Source organism: Crocodylus siamensis, chromosome 3 (assembly GCF_052110815.1).
Source record: "Crocodylus siamensis isolate JL-2025a chromosome 3, ASM5211081v1, whole genome shotgun sequence".
Lineage (NCBI taxonomy): Eukaryota > Metazoa > Chordata > Crocodylia > Crocodylidae > Crocodylus > Crocodylus siamensis.
The window spans coordinates 184,932,632-184,948,255 of record NC_143397.1 but is presented as its reverse complement, the minus strand read 5'-3'; the positions used below and the strand labels follow the sequence as shown (position 1 = coordinate 184,948,255).

General features: G+C 45.5%; 1 pseudogene; it reads right to left on the bottom strand.

Moving 5' to 3' along the window:
* Positions 1–268: 268 nt before the first annotated feature.
* Positions 269–9,535, bottom strand: LOC149869222 (uncharacterized; annotated as a pseudogene).
* Between the last annotated feature and the right edge of the window lie 6,089 nt (positions 9,536–15,624).

Below are 15,624 nucleotides of genomic sequence, written 5' to 3'. Positions count from 1 at the left end.
TGGACTCTCTCAAGCTTCTCCACATCCTTTTTGAATTGTGGAGCCCAAAACTGGACGCAGTACTCCAGCTGTGGCCTCACCAAGGCTGAGTACAAGGGGAGAATGACGTCCTGATTCACTGAATCATTGCAGGGAAGGAACAGTAGGCCTGTGTCAAAGTATTTTCTAAACTAACTAGAAACTGAATAGTCACAAGGGGAAGGGTTTATGGACAAATACATATTGCAGGAAAGTAGCAGTACCAGAAGAGCCCTTACCACTCTAGTAGTCAGTGCTCCTCTGTTGGAGAAGGCTTTGTAATGGTGGTAAGCAGGTAGATGTGGATGCCTTTCAGTACTGTGAAGGCAAATTCCATGTGGACAGAGACAATGGAAGTAGTACTCTCCGATACAAAATATGGAAACTGAATCAAGGAATGCCGAGGAACCCTGGGCTCTATTATTCCCTCCCCACACAATCCAGCTGACTCTGCAGTCAGGGAACACCTCAGCAAAATAGCTGCATCTGCATATCACAAAAAGTGTAGGCAATTGACCTTCGCTCTTCAATGGAAAGTAGGAGTAGGCTGGTAACACAGGGTAGGTATGTGATTTCAAATGACAAGTGATCTGTGGAGAAAGAGAAGTGTTCTTGAAGTGGCATGCCGAGACTACAACTGATCTCCCAAGGCAGAATCCAGTCCCATGGGACAGCTACCCATAAAACTTTTTGGGGGTTGTTTTTTTTAAATAATTCTTGAAGGTGTTATTGTTTAGTAATCAACCAATATTATTATTTGTTAGTAAAGTTAGTTCTTTCTCTGCTCCTTTTTTAGAGGACTTTTCCTTGATGGAAGGCTTGTCCACCCCCGTCCCCATGACCCTGAGGTCTAGGCCAGCTGCAGTTTTTAAACTCCTAGCTGAGTCACCCAAGCTGAAAAAGTTCCAAAGAGTAGGAACCTGATAAAATCCCACACAGTTCACTGAGTTGTGATTCAGCAAGAAGTCAACCACCTACCTACCTTAACACATTTTAATAGCATAAGCACTGCAAAGCAACCCTTCTTGTAAGCATCAAGAAAAAACAGGTATAGAAAAACTGTGTCTGAGAGCACATAAAGTGTTCATTTGGACTGGTGGAAGTTAAAAGTTTAGTTCAAGTGACTGAAAAGAGTTTCTAGGTCTCACAAACATTCACTCAACTGGCTGCCTGCTCTACAGACAGACTGCAAGGCAAAGGGCATCCACCCAAGGAGCCTCAGAATACACATCCCAGCATGCTTTACAGGTTCTGCAGTTCACCTGGAGACAAGTGACAGCAAGTCATGGCTGACCAGCTGGTGGCCTTCAAACACCTGTCTGGACCATCCCAGCCATTGATGCACCCTTTACTTTCCAGAACTGAGTGGCCAACTTTTCTGTTGAGTAAAGTAACCTCGGGGGGGGGGGGGGGGGGGGGGGGGGGCAGGAAATCAGGTGAGATCATTGTACTGAATGTTTTTCCTCGCTCTGAATATAAAAACTGTTAAGATAATATGTGCTGTACTAATAAAGTTAAACTTTGATTTTAGAACACCAAGTTATCTGCATTCATATTTCACATTCCATTTAAGGGTCAGTAGTGCTAAGGGATCATTAAAGCACAGCCTGGGAAACAGTGGTACTAATAGTATGGATATGCATGTGCAGATGTGCATGTGTACTGCACATTAATTTTGGTTACTGTGCAATAAGTGTACCCACCAGCTTCCAAAAAAGGATCTCTGGAAATAGCAGCAAGCATAGAACCTTCAACTAGGGGTTGCTACTACTAATAGAGCAACGGAAATAAGGGTCCACTACCAAGAAAACACCATGAGGCTGCAATCAACTATTTTATAATAGCACAGCTGCACAATCCCGCCCCCCACACACACACACACGAGTGAGCTACATAGAAGTCAACAGGACTAATTGCATGAGTGCATCTCACCAGTAAAAGACTATGACCGAAACCTTGGAGAAGCAATAAAATTATACTACAAGAGAAGCCAGAGTCAATGAAAAGAAAAATAAATACCAGGGGATATTTTTTACATTTAACTTGATTTTTAAGAGTTTGTAGTTATATGCTTTCATATTCTGAAGTCAGAGATATTTTGATTGTAATATCTAGTTGACCTTGTATAACTTCAGTATGTACTACAGCTGGCACATAGATGATGTGAGATCATGAATGGAGAAGTCTTCCATGACATGATGTTTTTACCTGGTCCACATCATGGAAAAGATCTTGATGGTGCTCAAACAACATGGGGGGGGGGGAGAAACAAAAGAAAAAAACAAAACAAAACACTTGGCAGTGACAAGGCAGGATGTCTCCATTCACTGACAACTTAAAAAGGAGGTGCTAAATTACAGAAGTCAAATGAAAGTCAACATCCAAAGCACCTGTGATGGTTGAGAACTGCTTTGATAAAAACTGGTAATGTGAGATAATCTGTAGCAAGCCAAGCACAAATTACATTTGGGACCACATTTCAAAACAGCAATTTGAATATAAAAGCAGAACAAACCAAAAAAAGAATCTCAAAGTAACCTGGAAAATGTTCTATAAAAAAGCAGGGGGACATATTTTGTTTGCATCCTTGACTTAGATCATTCATGACTACACACTTTCCCCAGTTTCTGCCGTATATAGTGCAGCAATTTGCTCTACAGTATTCAGAATTTGCCACCTATTAGATTTCACTTGTACTTGAACGCTTCTGTGCTTAACTTGGACTATTTTCTTTCTTCAGGAAATATCTACGATAGCTAAAATACAAAGTAGCATTAGTATGGTGATTCTTCCTTTTTGTTAAGTTATGATAAACATATTGGGAGAATAGGGTGACTAAGTTCAGTAGAAATCCTGATGAGGGTGGAGAAGAGAAATAATAATCAGACGATTCAGTTCTATAGATTCTTACTACTCAAGCAGTCAGTCCCATTCATTTCAGTAAAGCGAGTTACAGAATAAAATGCTATTCAGGGAATATAGTTCTACTGTCATTTAGTGCTAACTTGTGTTACACATTACACTGAGTCGCACAAATGTTGATCAGCTTAGTGCCATCTTCCAGTCACACCCTCAGTTTGAGTGTCACTTTTGCTGGCAGTGGCCACACCTTAATGGAACAGGAACCGGGTTATGTGGATCAAGGGAGAATTCTGCCCTGGAATGGCATAACCATAAGCCGCATAACAAGTGTTTTAAGCCATGTAAAGGTGTTAATGTGCAGATAATCCATAGGTAAAGAGCTCCAGAAAATCCCTAAATTAACATATAAATAGGCCCCAAGATTCCTTTATAAGGCCATGCAAATATATAGAGATAGAGGAATTATTGGGACCAGATTATGTGACTGATTTTTGATAGCCACATGTGACCCCGAAGTGTTTCAAAGAATGCTACTAAAACACTAAAATTAGGTGGGATAAAAGTAAACCCACATTTTGGGACATGAGTAAAGATATATATTGCCCAGAAGCAGACTGACAAGAAAGTTTTCTCCAATAAAGATTTAAGAGGTTTTATAATTTTAGTAGGACGTGTCAGAATACCAAAAATAACTTTAAAAAAAGTTTGGTTTGCATTTTTGTTCAATTATATGGTTTTGTTTTGCTTTTGAAAACAACCCCCCCCCCCAAAAAAAAAAACAAAAAACAAAAAACCAAGGTACAAAATAAGGCTAATTTACTGTTTTGGGTGAAAGTCATTATTTGTTGAAAATGGGGGAACTCCCCCTCCCCCAAAAAGTAGTATTCTGTACAATCTAGTTTTCAGCAGAAAAATTTCAATCAGTTCAATTCTGAGCACTACTCCTGGCTGAGATTCAGGACCAGCCAATGTAGGTTGTTTCTTAATGTTTCTTGTTTCACTGCCCTTACCCATCTCTGAGCGACTGAACACAACTGTAAATCCTTTCTGGCTCAGCAAGTGTGATATGCAATATCCTAAAAGGAACTATTGTTATATCAGCTACTCTTACTTGTGCTCTTTTCTGTGTTATATATATTGTTCAAATACCAATTTTTAAAGCATTTTCTTACTTGGTATGCTAGGAGTGCCTGCCCTTTTTTGCTGAAGATGTCTGGAGGGAGGGGAGAAAAGACTGCGCTATAAAAACCACTTGGAGAATGAAAGGGAGAGGTAGCAAAAAGGAAAGCATATTACTAGTTTGACTGCTCCCTTGCTGCCATTATGCATCCCATCCTGCTGATTCCGTAACGTTCTTATTAGATTAGGCCTAGCTATCGCAGAGTTAAAGCCAAGATACTTAAAAAGTCTACTACATTTAGCAGAATTAGGGGAGGGGGGGGGAAAAAGAGGGAAGCACACCCAGAGGGTCATGGTCAAAGAAAAGGCAAAAAGAACAAATTGCTATTATTGATAGAAAGCACCTGTACATGCTGATCTGCCACCTTGTAGTTCACAGGAAGAAGGGGTCTACATGGTAGTAGAGAGTGACAGCTTAATAGCCCAGAGGTCAAATGAATTCAGAAAAATAACCTAGTTTTACCTTTAATCACATGAAGAGATAAGTGATAGAGAATGAAAGTCAATGCTGAGGATTAAGTCATTTAGGAAGCTGAAAGAAAAGAGGGAGCTAATCTAAAGAGAGACTTTACAAGGTACTAATATTTTCCCATGTTATGCCAAGAAAAAAAAAAATATGCATCTCCATCAACCTGACTAATTTCCAATTAAGGTTGATTACCTCCCACCAATAGAGAAAGAACAGATATAAAGTCTGAGATTCTGAAATGTATTGCCCAAAACCCTTAATCCCAAATTAAAATGCCAAACTGCAATTAATCCCTTGATCAGCTCCCCCAGGGGTAGAGACACTTGGCAAGAAAACAGCTGTAAGGCTGTACACACATGTTCAACTAATCTTGGAGATTCTCCCAGGTTTGTTCACCTGGTACAAACATTTATTCGGAGACACCTAAAACAGACATGCAAGTGCTGAGACTCTGAAGAACACAGAGCTTGCAGTACAGATGCTGCACATCCAGGGGACCCTGTACATGCATCTCAGCATGTGCTGCAGGCTCCCAAGTCTGCCTGGTGACAGATGGCAGTACTGCACAGGGCAGATGCGATTAGCTGAACCAGAATCATCAGTCTCCCTGCAGCACAACATGGGATGGTTTTCTGCTGTGGAGCAACAGAGTCCAGCAAGTCTCCCAGCTAGAAGAGAATTTAGGAGGCAGAGGGTGGAAATAGGGCAAAGCACCCAGAGATGCCGGACAACTGTGCTGTCAAACAACCCCAGCAAAGTGATTGTCAAGCCTTGTCTTAAAGACCCCCAGGGTAGGAGACAGCACCACTTTTCTTGGAAGTTGGTTCCAGAACCTAGCCGCCCTGGCAGTGAAGTAGCGCCTCCTGATGTCTAATCAGAATTTACCCTCTGCCAGTTTCTAGTCACTCCTAGCAGTGTTTGGAGGAACAGGGACTCCCCCAGTGCCTGCTGCTCCCTTCCGACTAGTTTATAAATGGCCACTGGATTTCCCCCTCAACTTTCTCTTATGGAGGCTGAACAGGTTCAGGTCCCGCAGCTTCTCCTCGTAGGGCCTGCCCTGCTGCCCCCTGATCATGCAAGAGACCCTCCTCTGGACCCTTTCCATGTTGTCCACATCCCTCTTGAAGAACGGCACCCAGAACTGGATGCAGTAGTCCAGCTGTGGCCCGACCAGTGCCGCATAGAGGGGGGAGGATCACCTCCTTGGACCTGCTTGAGATGCATCTGTGGATGCATGACAAGGTGCGGTTGGCCTTCCTGACTGCATCCTCACACTGCTGGCCCATGTTCATCTTGGCATCAATGACGACTCCAAGATCCTTTTCTGCCTCTGCATTGATGAGAAAGGAGTTCCCCAGCCTGTAGGTATGCTGCTGGTTCTTCCTCCCCAGGTGCATCACCTTGCACTTGTCAGTTTTGAAACCCATCCTATTCTCGTCCACCCACCCCTGTAACCTGTTTAGGTCCAGTTGTAGCCTATTCCTCCTTTCTAACATGCCCACATCCCCCCACATCTTAGTGTCATCAGCAAATTTAAGCAGGGTGCTTTTTACCCCCTCATCCAAGTCACTGATGAAGATGTTGAACAGTGCAGGCCCAAGGACCGAGCCCTGGGGGACCCCACTGCCCACATCCCTCCAGGTCAAAAGTCACCCATCCACCACCACTCTGGGTGCAGCCCCCAGCCAGTTGGCAATGCATTTGACTGTGTAGGTGTCAACACCACAGTCCCCCTGTTTTTTAATTAGAACTGGGTGAGAGACAGTGTTGAAGTCTTTCTGGACTTTCAGAAGCCCTATGTCACTGCTACCCCTGCATCTAAGGATCGGGTGACCTGGTCGTAGAAGGCCACCAGATTGGTCTGACAGGACCCACCTCTAATGAACCCATGTTGGTTGCCCCTAAGCATAATCTCCCCTGCTGGCCCCTCACAGATGTGTGCTAGAATAATTCTCTCAAAAAGCTTACCCAGGATCGAGGTAAGACTAACTAGCCTATAGTTCCCGGGGTCCTCCTTCCTCTCTTTTTTGAAGATGGGAATCACATTGGCCCTCTTCCAGGCCTTTGGCACCGCAAGTGCTCGTAAAGCCATGCCGGGGTCCCACAATGACCTCAGCTAATTCCCTCAGCACTCTGGGGTGGAGATCATCTGGACCAGCTGATTTATATACATCTAGTCAGGGAACTTCTGGAGGGACTGGATCCTCCCTGACCCTTGGCCTAGAAGCGCCTCCCCTGGGGTCTGAGGGGGACCCGGTGGGGGTGCTGATTTGGTCCCTGCTCAGGAAAATGGAGGCAAAGAAGTCATTAAATAGGTTAGCTTTGCTGTCTGGTGTGATGACCAAATTTCCTAGCATGTCTTGCAGGGACCCCACGTTACCCAGTACCTTTTTTGCCCCCCTATGCATTTAAAAAAGAACTTCTTGTTGTCCTTGATCCAGGAAGCTAGTCCCAGTTCCATCGCCTCCCTGACTGTCCCCCTGTATCCCTGAGCAACCACAGTATAATTGTCCGTGGTGATGGCCTCTCCCTTCCATTAGGTGTACTCCCTTTTATCTAGAAAACATTCCCAGATGCTTTTGCTGACCCATAGGTGCATTTGTGCCCTCCTGCTCTCTTGGATCCATGTTGGGATTACCTCCTTCTGGGCTTGGGGGATCGTCTCCTTAAGGAGCAACTACTCTTCTTGGACACCTGGCTCCCCTCCCCTCTGGAACCTCAGTGCTTCCCCAACTATTCTCCTTAGCTCATTGAAGTCCACCCTCCTGAAATCTAGGGCTGCTACCTTGCTGCAGGCCTTTGTCACCTTGTGCTGGATAGTGAATCCCAGCAGGCAATGATTACTGTCACCTAGGTGGTCACGCACCCTCGGCCCCCTCTCCAGGTCATCACCCATGGCCAGCACCAGGTCCAACAAGGCATCTCTCCTGGTGGGGCTGTGCACCTCCTGAGTTAGATGGAGGTCCTGCATTTTGGCTAGGGACCTATGTGAGCTGTCAGACCTGGCTGACTGCTCTTCCCAGCAGATGTCTGGAAAGTTCAGGTCACCCATGATGACCACATCTTTTTACCCAACTACCTCCATGAGCCGACTTAAGAATTCCTGGTCTAGCTCTTCCCCTTGGTTGGGTGGTCTGTAGTAGACCCCCACCGTTAAGTCTCTTTCCCCTTGACTGCCTTGTTTTCCAACCCAGAGCACTTCCATGTGCCCCTCCTCTGACTCTCTGCTACCTGATGAGGATGTGTATTCCTCCTTGATGTAGAGCACCACACCCCTGCCTTTCCTCCCTGTCCTGTCCCTCCTGTACAGCCTATAGCCCTTGATATTCACCACTAAGTCATGCATTGGGTCCTACCACATTTCAGTGAGCCCCACTATGTCTGGGTTGGTGTCAGCTAGCAGGAGGGTAAGTTCCTTCTGCTTGTTTCCCATACTATGAGCGTTTGTGTAGAGGCATTTGAGGCCTCCTGTGGATGTGTGCACTGGCCCCCTAATCTCGGCATTGCCCTGGCCCCTGTTGCTTACCTGTGTATATGTTCCACTTCTCGGTCTAGGCTGGTCTGTACTTGCGAGTGCTGCTTGGTTTAGCAATCCAAGGCTTCCTCCTCCCTCATCTTCCCCTTCCCCTGACAAGCCTAGTTTAAAGCCTGCCAAAGGAGATCTGCCAACCTAGAAGAGAACACATGCTTGCCTTTAGGGGAAAGATGAGAGACCTGCTTGGGTGGGATGGGCTCCATCTCATCATGATGTGTGGGTCATTGTCAAGGAAACCAAAGCCCACCTCAAGACAGCATTCCTGAAGCCACCAGTTGGTCTCTGTGATGCACGTCTTATGCCATCTACCATGTCCGCTCACTGGTAGAACAGAAGAGAATACCACCTGAATAACTCCTTCAGCACACCCCCCAGAGCATGATAGTCTGCCATCAGGTGATCAGGGTTTCTCTTGGCCGCATCATTAGTACCCATATGGATTAGGACCATGGGGTAGTAATCAGTGGGGTGGATCATCCCCATCACATCATGAATTTTTACTCCAGGTAGGCAGTAGACCTCACGTGTCGAGGTGTCCTGGCAACAGATGGGGCCCTCTGTACCTCTCAGCATAGAGTTGCCCATGACAATCACTCGACGCTTTCTCCTCTGGAACTGCTTAGCTCCTTCAACTTGTTCAGAGTGTGGAGTTGCCTTCTCTCCCTCCTTCTGCTCCAGTGTTGCCAGGGCCTCGTACCTGTTCTCCAGCCGGACTGGAGGAACTGGTAGTGCTGTGTTACGAGCAGCCCGGGTTCTGGAGGTGACCGTCTGCCACTCTGCAGTGGAGGGCACTTCCTGAGGTGCTTCTTCCCTGGGTGAGTGGCCCTGCAGGGAAAGGAAATAGTCATCAATTTCATCCTCTGCCTCCCTGATTCCCTTCAGCCTGCTAACCTCCTCCTGGAGTTCCCTCACATGCGCCTCCAGGGCTCTAAGGTGGGCACCTGCAGGATAGGTGTGGGGGTCCCCAATCCCTGCCCCCCTGGGCCTTGCTGGGCAACTCCCACAGGCTGGGGGGGTGGGGGGATGCCAGCTCCCCCATGGGCTTTGTCTGGGTGGAGGCCTCAGACAAGCCCCGGGTAGGCTGCTCCCCCTGGACAGGAGCCCTGGCAGCACTCCACATCAACACCATCATAGGAATTGCTACTTGTTTTTAGCTTAGTACAGTGCCTTCACCCTGGCCTAGTAGGAGTCTCCCTCCTGGCCCTTCCTGCTCACCCGCTGGCGCAAACACCAATGCAAATGCCAGCGTGCTCTTACAGAAAGTGCCCGTTTGTGCATTCTGTTCGTGCAGCACAGCTCAGAAGCATGGCTTCCTACCAGCTCAGCTAAGAGGGATCCGGCGGGCTTCCCCTCCAGATCTGGTTCAGCTGCATCCAATCCCTCTGCCCACTTACCTTAGGGGGGAAATCAGCTGCTGCTGCCCCAGCTGCTGCTGCACCCACCTCTGCCTTGGGTCTGGTAAGGAGGCACATGCGTGTGTGGGACACACGTGTGCCTGAATCCCTCCCCTCCCCACTGCTCCTGGCTCCCAAGTACCAGGGACTACATCAAACCACGGCTTTTAAAGGTCGTGGTTTGAATTTCCCACTGCTGCCCCAGTGAGCCAATCAGGCACTCTGGTCTTTCCAGAACTGCCTGCTGGCAGTCCATGCTCCCCCGCCTGGGGGGGGGGGGATCTGGTGCCTCCAGAGCCTGCTCCCTGACGGGTAACCCCAGGGGTGCTCCCTAGGTTGGGGTGGGGGGGGAAAAAAAGTCCCCGCTAGCCCTCCCCCTGTTTGCACACTCTGTTCGCATGGCACGGCTTGGGAGCTCAGCTCCCTACCAGCTCAGCTAAGAGGGATCTAGGGGCCTTCCCCTCCAGATCCGGCTCAGCTGCGTCCGGTCCCTCTGCCCAGTTACCTGGGGGGGGGGGGGGGGGGGGGGGAAAATCAGCTGCTGCTGCCCCCGCTGCTGTAATTTAAACCCTGGTTGTTCCCAAGTTAATTTTTCTCCTTAAGTAGCCATTTTTACTCTGGCAGAAAATCTTGAATATCTGTACATTCAATATTGAATATTGTTTTTTTTCCTGGGACAGCAGAGACTTCCAGGAGAAAGTGAATGTCTATATATGGCCTAAAATCAGAACATCTTTCTTAGGGTGCCTTGTGCCCTGCAATGCTACCTCGTCTCCACAGTAATTTCATTCTGGTTTGTTCCCTATACTAAGACTTCTGAGGAAGTAGCCTTTTGTTTTTATCTTAGCGCCAGTGAGAGAAATTCTCCTGTGGCTCAGTTTAGGAGATGCAAAATCTGTTTATACAATTCTTAACATTTTACCTAGTGTAAAGAAACTAGACTAATAACAAGTTTCTCACTCCAGGTCTCCCAGAGTGAGAAAGAATATGCACAGAATGCCTCAACTCTACAAAAAGCTGCACCTTAGGTGATTCACTAAATGGTAGTTGCCTCTCCAGCAGGCAGTCAGGGAATTGCGTACAATATGCACAGAAAACAGTAAAGGAGTATTTGCTTTCCACTACTTATACCCCATGAGGAATTGCCAGTGACTGTTAGACAAGTTCAGAGATTAAGACAAGAGAAAAGAACTAAGAAGTCAAAGTTTCCAATTTAGATATGGAAGATCCTTTAAGTTCTGTGTATTGTTCAGAAGTGACTCAGAGCCAGGGAGTCTGTTTCATTCTGTGTCTGAGTTCTTACTGATCAACATAACTTAGAACAGGTTTCTTCACAGCCAACAATTGATTCCAAGTGACTCTTGCTAATGCCTCCTAAAACAGTATGGTTCCCTACAATTCAGTCCATCCAACTCTGGATATTTACTAGAATTTTTTTCCATTTAAATCACATTTACAGAGTGATTAATTAGAATCCACTACTAACTAATACATAGTTGCCTAATTATTTGTATCATCACGAAGTAATTCAGCCTGAATATTCTTTTTCATAGGCTCCCTCTACACATTATTTTTATATTGGGATTAACATGTTAAAAATCACAGCATAGATAGGAAGGGTGATACATATGCATTGAATTTAAGGCATCATAAAAAAGGTGGAATGAGCCATAAAGATGTTCCAAATATAATTTAGAACATTTTTATAGTGCCTTAAATTTAACATGTGGCTGGTGACCAAGAATCAGCTGATTGTTGGCCCAGCTAAAGGATGGGAGCAGGAGAAGCTTGAAGGGCTTGCCCTGCCAGGTACTTTAAACCTATGTGCTGAACAGCCATAGCTGGTGGTTCCTGGGGACCACATCAGGATCTGAAACCAATTACCAGCTCAGTGGGACTTCCCTGGGGCTGGTCCAGGCACTCATGCAGTCCCTGGACACAACCAATACTCAGCTGATTGCTGGCCCAGTGGGGACCACACCTGGGTCAGTTACAGACCCCAGTGTACTCCCCTGGCCAAGATGATAATCAGCTTATTGTCAGGCACCCGACTTTCTCTCACTGGTACAGGGGGGAACTAGGGATCATTATCCTAGGCTTCCCTTACACTGGCAAGTATGCTGTGATTGAGATCCGATCCTCAATCCCAAAAAAAATCACATGCCTTACCATGTATGTGTTATGGCAAGAGGTGCGATGTATGTTTGTCATAGCAGGAGGTTTGGGGATTGGAGATCAGATCCCATTGTGCCTTTAGATGAACCTTTGCCAGAAGCCCTAGTTTCATTATTTTCCCTTGTACGAGGCTAAGTGATTCTCTTAGATTACTGTGTGCACCTCTCAGATGTGGGCTCCCAGTATGTCTGTTTTCACTTGGGTAGCCCCTTCCCTCAAAAAAAGAAGGAATAGATTGGAAGGAAACTAATTCTGAGGTTCTCACTGCAGTACATTTTCCAGGTCCATCCGTCAGGAGAGCAGGATTTGCCTACCTGCAAAACTAGTAGCACATTCTGTTCCCAGTATCCAGGGATCTTGTATGCATGTGTGTGTGGGGGGGGGGGGGGGGCGGGGGCAGGAAAGGTGTCAACCAGAAACAATGGGTCATTTTCTCAGAGAACTCTTTTGTCTATATTAACTACAGTGCCCTCTGATACTTCTAGAGGAGGTAAACAAAGATCTTTACAGAATACTGTAAGTCAATACATTTCTATTCCTCAACAATCCTTGTGGTTTTTCCTCCAAATTCTCTCCCATTTTTTCAGTCTTCTGGTAATGAAATAGAGACCTGAATGCATCATTTTTCCATGCTGGTGCAGCCCTGTTATGCCAAATAGGAGTACTACTTTCTAGCTAAATAGAATCATGTCCCTATAAACCAAAATTGAAGGTCCCTCCCTCTCTCCCCTGTCCACTGCCATATGGCATTTCAAGATCACATATAATAGACAGAAAATAACCACTGCTAAAAAACAAAAACACAAAAAAACCCACAGATTTATGATCTTATGAGACTCAAGCCTGTAGGAAGTTATTTATAACTAACTAGTCTACCAACTGAGTTACACTGTCAATACAGTTAATACCTAGTTTTTAATAGCAGAAGTGTTTCAGTGTGGCTGCAGAGAAAGACCTCTTATGAGTTTGAGTTCTCAACTGTTACTCTAATGGAAGCAGATTCAAGCAGACACATAGTAACACATACTACAGAACCGTGTTTTTGCTCAAAGTCCATAGCAAAGTTATCATGTACTTCCAAGAATATAAAATGAGTGGGTACATCTACATGTGCAATTAATGTTGTTGGTGTCACTGGGCATAACCCTAGGTAACTCAGAGGGATGGAAGACCACGAGTGTCGATGAAGCCCCTCTGCTCTAGGCCCAGGCAAGCCAGGGCCCCCCCCCGGAACTTTTTGTAACCTTTAATCTCCCTAAAACTTATCTGTGGAATGCAAGGACACCACTCAGAGAGAGAGAAGGGAGGAGGGAAAGGGGGTGGGGGGATGAGGGTGGGAGCCAGCTAATGGAAGAATACTGCTGGAAGTGACCAGGGTATAAATATACACTGTTGCAGGGCTAGGGGCGCGGGATGTGAGACAATACAGTCTCCCTGCACCTTTTACTTGAGCTCAAATAAACTCTGTCTACTTCTCACTCCAGTGTGTTTATTGGCGCGATGGACACCGGGCAACAAACCCAATTGTTGCCTCCCTCAGGCACCTTGTGCTGGCAACAATGTGACACAATCGACTCCGGGGCAGTTTGAACAGAAGTCAACTGCTGTCAGGTGCAGCATCTACATGTGCAGCTGGGACAGTAGCAATTTAAGCTGGGGCAGAGTAGGCTCCTGGCTGGCTGGACTGACCGTTCACAATTTATGGCCCTGGTCTCCATCTACACACATGTTTTGGTGCAGTTAAAGTACTTTGCCATAAGATAATACTGTTTCACTAAACCAATTAGTTTAGTTTAATGTACCCCAATACTGCCACACATGTAGACAGTAGGGCTGTCCGAGGCTTCTTTCCCCAATTACATTTGGCAGACAGTCAGCCTAATTTGTCAGCCAAATCTCCAAATCCAAATCAGAGACTACTTTAATCTCTCTGAATCAAATAGATTCAGAGATTTTGACATAGAGACAGCTTTAAATGTTTTTTCTACATACCTCTAAGTAGCAGGGGCTCATGAGTGCTGCAATGCTGGGGCCCATGCAGTGTTCCACAGAAGCACAGGAGACTCCCCAGTGTGCTCAGCAGCAGAACCAGAAGTGGACCAGAAGCACTTCCTCCACCAGGAGCACGCATGGGGGCCCCTGCACCTCCCCCAGCTCAGTGACTGGTGCCTCCTGGATCTAGGGAGGCACCTAGGGTACCCTTGCGACCGATTACAGGTTCAGGAGGGGCCCCTAGCATGCTCCCCCAGAAGAGGAGCAGAAGTACTTCTAGTCCACTTCCAGGTTTGCTGCTGAGCAACATGGAGGGACACCCCCCCCCGCGCCCCAGAATCACAGCATTCACAAGCCATGCCTGCTACCTCAAGGTAGGTAGGGGGAAACAACCCCCCCACCAACAACAACTTTTAAAGCTGTGCCTGTGTCCGAATCACTGATTCTCCAAGTCAGCTTTGAATCTTCAGATTCAGATTTGGCAGAATTGAACTTGGGACAGTGATCCGAATCGACGAATTGAATCACTGTCCCCAAATTTGGGTCGAATCCAAATTGAATAGGGCCCACTTTGCACACCTCTTGTTGACAGTGACTTTTTACTGCAAAGCTAATTAGTTTACTCCACAGTAAAGTGCACATGTAAATGTGCCCAGTAAGTAATAAATAGAATGAATGTGCCATTTTTCCTGCTCATCTTAAGATTTTTGTCTAGTTATTCACATACTTACTCCCTTCCTGACACTTTTCTTTAATTTCTGAAGATTAGATGGAAAGCATTTAAAACCAATGAAAATACTCCCTGGAAAGCTGTCATACAAAATGAAAATTTCTCAATTTTCTTTAACAAAGATAGAAAATTGCAATATTATGTGAAATCTATAGAGCAGGATTATAATTACTTTCGGAAGGATCTACAATACCTTGCTCAGTATGCATTCCTATTCACTCTTCAGCACTGCAGTCAATTCGTATTCAATCACAGGCCTGGAAATTTAAAAACATGCATACTAACATAGGTTTCAGGGGCAGCAGAAATTGAAATATCATAATTAGTAGTACCCAAATTGTTAACTTCCTTTTATAATGTTAGTTTTGCTTTCGGTCTAGGGAAAAATCTCTGTAAATTGTTTTTATCTATGGTTTTTCACAAATATGAAACATCTTGGATGAGTTTCTCTCTACTCAGTCCCAAGTTCACCCTTCAAGGAGATGAAACTTTCTGTTTGTAATTTGTTTCTTGTATTTCTGGCAGCAAGATGGAAAGTAATTGCTGGGTGCTGCTACACGTCACCCTACAACAATGTAGCAATCACATGGATCTACACATGATTAGCATCTATGTCTCTGTATCATTGCGCTCCCTGGTATAGCATGCCATTATGGTGACCTGGCAGCAAAGTCTAATGGTGCACCATGTGTATGGTGCAGTAACCACCCACACTATGCCATGCTTTAGTACTTCCAAAAGGAAGTACTAGAGCACGATGCCATAGCAACATCACCCTACAGCAATGTATAGACACTCCCATTGTCCATTAAAGTCTACCATAAAGGATGATTTTACAATATGCCCCCATCCTGAAATCCAAGTTAAAAAAAAAAAGTGTTAGCATTATACTGATAATCTAATCTACATCACCTAGAGGCATTAGGGTCTGGATTCAGATTTAACTGAGCTAGTTTGAGCTTCACTGAACAGGTTTAGGATTATTTAAACAAAAAATAAAATAGAGAGGAGTGCTTGACAGGTTTGAATTGGAAGGCTACTTTGGACATATTGTATATAGACTAAGTCAAGGTTTATATTAAACAGAAACTTTACTTTTAGGACTTCCTTTCTTGTACAATTCCTTTTAAATGTTGATGTTCCATGTTGAGTTTTCTATAGCCCATTTTTCCATAGCCCACATAATTTCTAGTTCAGAAGGACCACCGTGATCATCTACCCTGATGTAATAGTGTGTAAATCATCAGTCAGCATGGGTAGATCCAGGATT